Source organism: Lolium perenne, chromosome 6 (genome assembly GCF_019359855.2).
Source record: "Lolium perenne isolate Kyuss_39 chromosome 6, Kyuss_2.0, whole genome shotgun sequence".
Taxonomy (NCBI): Eukaryota; Viridiplantae; Streptophyta; class Magnoliopsida; order Poales; family Poaceae; genus Lolium; species Lolium perenne.
In genome coordinates, this window is record NC_067249.2 from 41,864,168 (window position 1) to 41,874,227 (window position 10,060).

At 44.3% G+C, this 10,060-nt stretch overlaps 1 long non-coding RNA gene and 1 pseudogene across 2 annotated transcripts; one reads left to right on the forward strand and one right to left on the reverse strand.

The window, feature by feature from the left end:
- On the reverse strand, window positions 1-7,465 carry LOC127308251 (uncharacterized). 2 transcript variants are annotated; one of them, XR_007856370.2, is made up of 8 exons: window positions 6,948-7,465; window positions 6,713-6,832; window positions 5,488-5,563; window positions 4,188-4,266; window positions 3,871-3,937; window positions 2,762-2,817; window positions 2,518-2,651; window positions 1-574 (listed from the first exon to the last, which is right to left on the reverse strand). It is a non-coding gene; the product is annotated as an uncharacterized lncRNA (long non-coding RNA). The 2 variants fall into 2 exon arrangements; XR_007856369.2 differs by lacking the exon at window positions 5,488-5,563 and having other exon boundaries at window positions 6,948-7,463.
- A 1,459-nt stretch (window positions 7,466-8,924) lies between these two features.
- On the forward strand, window positions 8,925-10,060 carry LOC127322154 (linoleate 9S-lipoxygenase 1-like; annotated as a pseudogene).

Consider the following 10,060-nt stretch of genomic DNA (forward strand, 5'->3'; position numbering starts at 1 on the left):
TGTACTAGCTAAGCTCAATTTAGTGATTTTTGATAAATTGTTTTCCGTACATTCACAGCACATAACATCCTCAAGGCATTTAAATACATATAAAGAACTTAGCACAAGATATTGCTTGGCCACCAGCGAAACTACAGTATACACGACAGCTGCAGCAAGCCAAGCGACTGGACATGAAACAACACCTAGCTAGCTAGCATGTACAGCAGCATTGGTGGAAAATTTTGGCCAGATGCATCTTGTCCACACTTTAGCTAGAACCTGAATGATACACCACACACACAACTAGCATCTTCGCTAGTCCAGCCGGAACAAAACCTGAACCAACACACAGCTAGTCTAGCTCCTTTTCTCCAAGCCACCACCCCGCGGCTACATTTTACCCTCACTGTTGCTGCTGCCGCCGCTGCATCAGTGCAGGCCCGCGTACATCTCTCCCCTTCCTTCTCTCTCACCACCAACCGTTGTTAGCCAGCCGATCCTCCGGCGCAGCGTACATCCCAGCCGGCTACCAAGCACCGCAGGTCCAAGAACATGGCTCCGTTGGCATCTCATATGTACATCCGTCCACTACCTGCATTCACCACAACAAATCAGAAGGTAGCAACTAAATGAGAAAAAAGGTTGGGGTGTTCCTTCGAGTTGAGCTTCACTGTTTTTTCCATCATCATATCAAAAAACGACAGCTAGCTAGGCGACTGGACATGAAACAACACACAGCTAGCCAAAAAATAATTTGCTTCATGACAGTGGAAAATCGGCTAGCATCTCCCTAGTGCAGCCAGACCAGAACCTGAAACAACACACAGCTAGTCTAGCTCCCTTTCTCCAAGCCACCTCCCTGCAGATCCATTTCTCCCTCACTGTTGCTGTTGCCTCCGCTGCATCAGGGCATCCGCCAACCACATGTATGCACGACAACAAATCAGAAGGTATCAACTAAATGAGATAATGCCTTCATGGTGTTCCTTCGAGGTGAGCTAGACACATGGTTTCTTACATCATCATATTAGATAAATAAATAAAATGGCAACAACATGAGACTCTCCTTTCTCTCTTTCTTTGTTTACGTGCATGGACATTCAGTCAACAACATGGGATTAATGTCCAACCAGTGAATTTGTTCCTCCGCTATTTTCTTAACCAGAACTAGAAAAGTGTAAAATAATGGAGCTATACTCCCAAAACAGGACAAGATCAAAACCACACAGTACATTGAGAGCTATAGAACAGCGAGCTGAGGCTACTAACACAAGATCATTGAGTCCATTAGCTTTCCAAGCACACAAGCATCAGGACCTCAAATAACCAGGCATATATACTAGATTCCTAGCAACAGAAATTAGAAAGTTAGATGGCAAGGTAGCAAGCCAGAGAATAACATAGCCACGGTAAGTGCAAGGGACCCAAAGATAGAAGGGGTGAACCAAGAGCTCACCACATTGGCTTTAACCTGGGCCAGGCAGATAACAGAAACAACATCATTAAAATGTTCATTACAAATACTATTCGGTGACGCACAGAACGAACTAAGCACCAGACCAGGAAGCAACACATTTAATAGCCAAAAGCATCCAGCCATCAACAAATAAGCAACAATTGACCCCTCTAAACTAAAAAGAAAGCTCTAGACTACAAAAGGGGAACCCACTAAAACATGCTATACCAAGATGCTAAAATTTCAAATTTGCACAAACAGCGCAGCCATGAGGCAATAATGTCATTCATCATGTAAATCAACCCAGCCAACAAAGCCACTTGGCATACCAAAATTAAGCCATTAGCAACTTCAAACATATAAGCAGTTGTGACCAGAACCAAGCATGCATGTGGATCTAACAAAGACCAATAAGTGAAAGCGGTTCAACATCATGTTAGTGTGCTATGCAACTGACTCCTTGATTAAATGACTGAGATTTTCCTTGTACACAACATTAAAATGAAATATACTGGCTCAGTAAATGGCAATCGCGTGCAGCGATGAGGAATTAGCAAATACAAGTCAGTTACTGGTGAACCATAAGAAGGTACAGTTTGGACAAGAGTTGACAAAGGATTGAAAATTGGGAAATCGTACAAATAATGGAACTCTGGATGTGGGAGCTCAATTCGACAACTCATTATGTGAACCGAGATGAAGGTGCTATGATTGGTGAAATAGCAGAATAATGAACCATAATATAAAAGAGATCATGCCAAATAAGACATCATGGATAATGGGTTATAAAAGAGAATAATGAACCATACTTTTGCTTACACGCATAATCAATGCCCCAAAATAGAGCTGAACTATCTGTGATGCAAGTACTCAAATTTGGAAAAAGAGGAAATCATGTGGCACTTCTCCCCCCGAGAGGCAGGGTAAAACACATTAAAATAGAGATGAATAAGAAAAAAAAAAGTTTAACATCACAACGACCAAGCTTATCTAAAACTCACTAAAATGGCTGCAACTTAACATTATGCATAATCATCCTTTCTACCATAAAATAAATGATCTACAGGCAGAAAACAAACCTTTGCTGACATTGCGCCCAAAAATGTTGTTCTGCTTCAGTGGATCTACTAAACGTCCCTGTAAGCATTTATGTACTTGTTTCAGAATCTCCTCCCACTCAAGAAACAATCATCGTGAGTGTCTGCTGAGTTGGCTGTGCAAGAAAAGCTATGTGATGACCAATGACAACATGAAAAAATCGATTATACACAAAGGTCATGCCGCATTCACTTGCTATGCATGCTTTGAAGTTGGAAATTGTACCTCAATCAGATGGTATATCTATCCTTGCACTATAATTGTTGAATGCTTCCTCAATCCTAAAAAAAAAGATAAATAGGAAGTTAAAGGCAAAGTAACAATACTATGAGCTTGAATAGGAGGCATGAAAAGGTAGGAACGAATTCTTGGGAATAGTGGATGGTAGAGATCCACCACACTAGTAGTAAAAGTTAAACCTTCAGACTGACCTAACAAAGAAACTACTAGTAAAGGCTTTTCCTAGTAGAGATTCATTGCCAATACTCTGAAAATATCAAGTCTAGGAAGATAGATACTCTCATCACCCAGCTGGAGATAGCATTCAACATGACTAGCTTAGCTACAAAACTGAAGGAACTACCAGAGCATAGCATTTATTATTTCATCAGCATTTTCAATACGGCAGAATTGCAGAGGATGCAAGGCGATAGGCGACCAAATCTGAGCATGATGCCATTAGGTTCCTGGCCGTCGAATCTCGTGGCCTCTTCCTCGTCAGGGTTGCATCTCCTAGACCAGATGTTACCGCCAAGTTTCACTAAGGCAACAAGTTGAGTGACCTGGGAGCTTATGTGGCGGGGATGGTGCTCGACAGCTCCAGGATTAGGGCTAGACACTCTAGTCGCTTGTTAGTTGTTTTGATACAAAATATATTACTAAGTGGTTCAGAAAATGAAGAATAGTTGGGTAATAATGTGCATAAAAAGTACTACAGAACATCCCACCAAATTAACCAGATTCGTTAGTGTCACGGAATTATAAATATCAGCAGCAATTACATATACATGAGCAAATTATTTATTCCTAATATGATTGCTTTTTTGTTAATATGACAATCATTACTACCTACAAAACCACAGAACTAGTAATTAAGCACGAGAATTAGGTTACAGTAATTACTCACACGCTTGTTTTTTCGATACAGACAACACCACTACGTGGTTCAGAAAATGTAGAATAGTTCAATAAGGTAATGAAAACAGAGTTGGCTAATAATGTACATAAGGAATGCTACAACTATGTTTCTGCATGAAAACATTTCACCAAATTAAAGAAAGGATATGAACTTTTTCCTTAGAAAGGACCATTTAGCTGTCATAAAAAGATAGTACCTCAAACAAAATTGTAGTGTGCCGCTCAGGATATATTGTGCCCTTCACCACACTCCTTGCCAAGTAACTGCACTCGGTAGAAATCCAAGTGAAGAAACATTGGAGAACAACATAACAAAGAGGATAATTCCAATAGCTTACAACTAAGATATGGAGGAGCAGTCATAATTATTTCTAGAAAGAATTCCATGTTAGGCAACAACTCAAGCATATGGCAGCAAGCAATAAAAAAAGAATGGGAAGCAAAGTAACATAGGAAGCATGATCAACTGTTATTACAAACTATAGAAAATCACCGAGACATTGTATAAGCATACCTTTCTCTGAGTCTGAGGTAGTCTAATACACATATGGGATGCCTTTCCCTAATGCAGTAACACAAACAGCTAGTGCAACCTGCAAAATAAACATAAGCATAATATTTCTAGTTAGTATTTTGCGTCCTTTTCCCAAAATAAAGCAGAAAAGTGCAGTAAAACTGCAACTGTCTTTATTAGCCATGATTCCTATGTTACTGAAATAATATTCAGTAGGATAATTATAACAGCAATCTAAATCCAATGATAATGCCTGATGCAACATTTTTTCCTGAAACACACAACTAAAAGAGCCTGGTAATTTGATATTAATAAGAAATGAGGTAGCCAATTAGCTTGAAAACGCCAAGTTTGTAACTGAAGGCCGAAGTTCAAGACAAACAAATACTTCACTAAAGAAAAGACAAATAGCACATGTGCACAACAACGCCTTTTCTTGCCCAGACACACCCCCATGATCATGGTAGAGTAGGTATTACTATGTAAAACAAGTACCATAAGGACAAACAGTTTCGGTGAGATGATATCACGAAGTAGCCAAATCGATTTCACCTGCTTTTAGCCTCCGGCAGAACACAAGTCTGAACAAAAATCAGTTTCGAAAGTTTGTGAAAATCATGGTATAATACTTGAATGGAGCGAGCTCAAATCAAGAACAGATTCAACCAAAATAGGCAAAGGCCTTGACTTCATCAGAGGGGAAAAAGGAAAAAAGCTTTTAAATTTAGCCATCAATCACCATAAGATCAAATAATACAAGCTCAAATTATCCATAAGTTCAATTTCAGGCCACAAGAAGAAACCTAACCTTGCTGGTTCGCAATTTGAGAAGAAAAATGAAACAACAAATAATTCAAAGGAAATACAGTAAACTCAAGCACCTGTACTGCAAGAAAGGTAAACAAGAGGACCATATTATCTCATGATCTTTCAATTCTCGAAGTAAATCTAACACTGGCACAAACACACTCAATATTCACACCTGACGAAAGTCTTCGAACACCGCAAGAGAGGGCAAATAAGTCAAATTTTTGACAAATAGAACAAATAAATACTCAGCCATGCATGCCATAAACCAGCCATGAAAGAATACATAACGACATCACAAACACATCACATAGAAATAAACCTTGTGTGCAGCAAAACTGGCGGAGAATGACAAGCCCAAAAAAGCACAAAATCATCAGAGAAGGCAGCAAGAGGCAAATACATGGCACTAGAGCCTTGGCAATGTCTGAAAACTAATTAACTTCACGTTGTGCAGAGGTCCAAAGATTGATACTAGGGCCTCGGCAAATACCATGTTTTACAGGGGACCTTATCTTCTACGATGCTTCTATAGCAGATCAGGGTTGCAGCTACTCTTTAAGATAATCCTACACATGAAAATTTTAACTTGTAAAGATAAAGGAAGCAGACTTTTTTGTTGGCGCTGAGATATAAAAATAAAAGTCAATATAAGAGTACGATAAGCTAGTTTAGTTCATAAACTAGTCAATTTGAGAAAACCAGTCAGCGAAAGTACTTGACACTCTGACAGCAAACAAGCACTAATGCCAAGCAAAATCGTAATAGTTGTACTTTTTCAGTCCGTGAATAGCAACTCCATAGTTAGTATTATTCAATGCTGGCTTTAAACACAATAGTAATAACCTCTGTAAAGAATTAATAACTTACTAATCACATTAACATAAGAAAGCAACCATCATCGTAAATGACAGCCGAGGAGTGAATATATACAATCAATAAAAAGGAGATATTGACCTATCTGGGCAAGAAAGGGATAGCATCGTTCAACTCCACATGATATAAATTAGATTGAAAAGAATGCTTAATTACACAAAAACCAAAAGATCTAGCTCGGGACCAAATGCAAACACTACATAAACTGTTTTCGTGGACCAAGTTTTCGACAAATATTCAAAGCTATAACTCTGAATCTAGCTAAGACATGTAAACAAATAGGAGCACCACCGATCAAAGAATGAATGCATCACATAACGTGAAGTGTTAAACATCTGTACTAGCAAAAATTACATGACAAGTTTGCAATAATTTGGGCAAAGAGAATTTACTAGAAATAAGTCACGGCAAGGCATGCATACGTGATACTGAATCAGTGAGAAAAAACAGAGGAGTTAATTACTGTTTTCCTTGGCTGCTAGAAGTAACAGCAACGTATCTTCCAACCTAGCAGCAATGCATATACGTATCTATTAAGTTGCACAAGCACCGGCCAGCAAACAACACCTATGTATGTTTCAACCGAAACTAACTCCACAAAAAGACGCAGATAATCAAGTACTAGGACTAGTAAGAACCGCACATGACAAAATTTCACCATGTTCAGGCCACACAAATTAGGAGAGGAACCACCAGATAGATGGCTGCAAGATACAACAAATCTGAACGACAACGACGAGTAGCAATCATCTCATCAAGCTACGGTCCAACCAACCAGTATACATAGTTGATGCAGCGATGTTTTAGCAACAGAGAAAAAGACGGCGGCAGACAGGAGTCACCTTCCTAATAGCAAGCCGTAGCAGTATCCGTTCGTCCGAGCAAGCCGTCGCCCCTCGCGAACCCGCCGCCTCCTCGAGCTGCACCACCATCAATCCATCTGTCCCAAGCTTCTCCTAGGGCTTTCACCCACACACACGCATATGCAGGGAGAGGAAAAAACGCAGCACTCCATTAGCACGAGAGGAAAGGCCGTGAGGTGAAGGGATCACTAGAATGGGCCACCTTCGTGCTCACCTCGCCAGCTTGTGGAGGCTGCCGGCAGTGGTCCGGTCAGTAGCAGGTCTTCGGAGTAGGATAGCGGCGCGGTGGCTGGGTGAACTAAAGCGGCCTTCGTGCTCCGGATGGGCGCCGTGGCAGGAGCTCGCCGATGGAGGCGTGCCCAGGGGATGTACGTCTTCCCGGAGCGCGGCGCCGAGGGTCGGAATCCGCACGGTGAAGGATCCCCAGAGGACGGCGGAGATCGAGTTGACCTCGAGGGTGGAGGTCGCCGGTTCTTGACGGCGCGGAGGTGGGTCGCATGCGCCGGCGAGGATCGAGGGGAAGAGATCGCGTGGGTGGTGGGGGATGCGGCCGCCGTTGGGGGTTCTGGATGGAGAGGAGGGGGTGGGTTGGGGAGGAGGAGCCGGAGCTGCGGTGGCCGGCGAGGTGCCGGGGCGGCGGCGATTGAGGTTTGAGGGAGAGAGGAAGGGGGATTCGGGAGGGAAATCGAAGGCGTTAGATGAGGGCGTGCTTTGCGTGATTTCCTTTTCCTTTTTTTCTTTTACACATAATAATACACATGCGTGTGCTGGTGTTGCTCCGTGATCAGTGCCAAGTTTTGATTTTGATGATTTGCTGGATTCGAAGAGGCTGTTTATTCATCCCAAGCGAAATTTAGTGCCAGAATTATGCGTCGAATTAACTAACTGTTGACTCGTGCATGATTTTGGATTAGTACCGTCCAAACATGGAAACCAAAAAGGCAGTGCACGCATGTGCAAGCACCTACTCCTCCATCTTCATATATACGACCATGGGCCATCTTTGGTATATGTACATTTGCTCTCTCTTTCTCTCTCGCGCCAAGTTGTGGAAGACGACCCGACTAACCCACCGACTGTCGTTTAATATTTAATTAGTCCGTTGGCGTGCACGTGTCCCGTCAACACCGCTATGATGGCCGGTGAAGAGGGATAAACACGCCGAGGTCTAGTGGGCATCTTCTCGTTGCATGTACAACTCATCGACATCGGCTTCCTAGTCACCCTCGTCCTGTGTTGGATCGTCATTCATGCTAGCTCGTTATTCATCTAGCTCGCTTGGTGCTAAACACGCGCACCAGTGGAAGTCCATTTGGTGGCCATCACCCGTCGTTATCTCGCACCCTCGAGGGCCGCTACCTCGACAACTAATGAAGGAAACCATATGACGGTGTCGACATCCTACTTGTCACCTCGACGAGAAGTGTGACATCAGCGTTGGAGGACGTCGCCAAAGTTGTTCTCGTCTCGAAGGATAGTCGGCCATAAGATAAAGATAGTGAGAAGTTGTCCACCGACCAGCCCAACTCTTGTAATATGTTGGCCTCTTTTATTGGTGTATAGGTGTGCTGCAAAGATGAAAATCAAAGTATAAAGTCACATGAAATAACCTCTTTTAAAGAAAAACTAAGCCCACCAGACACATTCCTCTATATACAGGTATATAGGTGTGGTGTGAAGATGAAAATCAAAGACACGAGTTTAAAGTGACCTTTACTTCGTAAAACAAAATACATTGCACCCACTTAGAGTCCGCCGACCCAACTCTTCTAATAACTTGGTCTTTTCCTTGTTTTGTGAGGTTCCAATGACCTTTCTAACATAAACAAAGAATAAAGTGACATGGAATCACCACTTCCATGAAATGCTAGGGGTGTACGACATGAGACCCATGTAACACGGTTTCGCATGAAAATCACGCGAGGAAGGGTAAAAAGCACTTCCCTTTTGCATGGGGTCCTAATAAGGGTATATGATGTTGTTTAAAGAGTAAAAGTCAATACACAACTTTTAAGCGTGCCACATCCTTCACGAACAATACTATCTCGTAGGAAAGTTTCTCAACATATAGTAAAAAAGTCTCACTTTGAACCACACTGTCGTCTTGAACCACACTGTCACTTCTACACCAACAACAACAAGAATAATGAACAAAAAATTATCAAGCATATGCAATGCGGTGCAGACTTGCCTGCCGAGCAACATGCCGGTGCTGCTCCAGCCGTACCGGGAGGAGGAGCTCCAGATCCTGCGAGGTGACCACCCCAAGCAGAAGCACGACCGTGCCTACCAGGACCACGACCGCGTCTACCGCTACGACCTCTACAACGACCTCGGCGATCCCGACAACAAGAGCCCCCGCCCCACCCTCAGCGGCCCCGACAGCCCCTACCCTTGCCCGCGCCGCGGCCGCACCGGCAGGAAGCCCATGAAGAGCGATCCCACGTGCGAGAGCCGCAACGTCGTGCCCGTGCTTCAGCAGTTCTACGTGCCCCGCGACGAGTGCTTCAACCACGTCAAGAAGGCTGACTTCACCTCCTACCTCCTCAAGGCAATCAGCGCCGGCATCCTCCCCCTCGCCAGGGAGCTCTTCGACACCGCTGTGTCGCGCGAGTTCGACGACTTCGAGGACATGTACAAGCTCTACGAGGGCGGGATCAAGATCCCCGACGTCCCCGTCATGGACCTAATGTTCAAAGTCTTCCCGCCGCTCAAGAGCATCTGCCCGTCCGGCGGCTCCTACCTCTTGAAGATGCCCATGCCGGAGGTCATCAAGAACGACAAGCTCGCGTGGCGCACGGACGAGGAGTTTGCCCGCGAGATGCTCGCCGGCCTCAACCCGCACATCATCACGCGCTGCAGGAGTTTCCTCCCGGGAGCAAGCTTGACGGGTACGGCGACCAGACCAGCACCATCAAGGTGGAGCACATCCAGCCCTACCTCGGCAAGCTCACCGTCGACAAGGCGATCACCGACGGCAGGCTCTTCATCCTGGACCACCACGACAACTTCATACCTCAGCTGCACAAGATCAACAGCCTCGAGAACACCTTCGTCTACGCCACCAGGACGTTGCTCATCCTGCAGGACGACGACACCCTCAAGCCAATCGCCATCGAGCTCAGCAGGCCACGCCTTGATGAAATCGGCACCAAAGTGGTCGGCGCCGACAGCAAGGTCTACACGCCCCCCTCCTCTGCAGGCTCCGAGTCGGACAACAAGGTCCAGGACACCATCTGGCAGCTGGCCAAGGCCTACGCCGCCGTGAACGACTCCACCTGGCACGGGCTCATCAGCCACTGGCTCCACATCCTTCATTTTCCATGA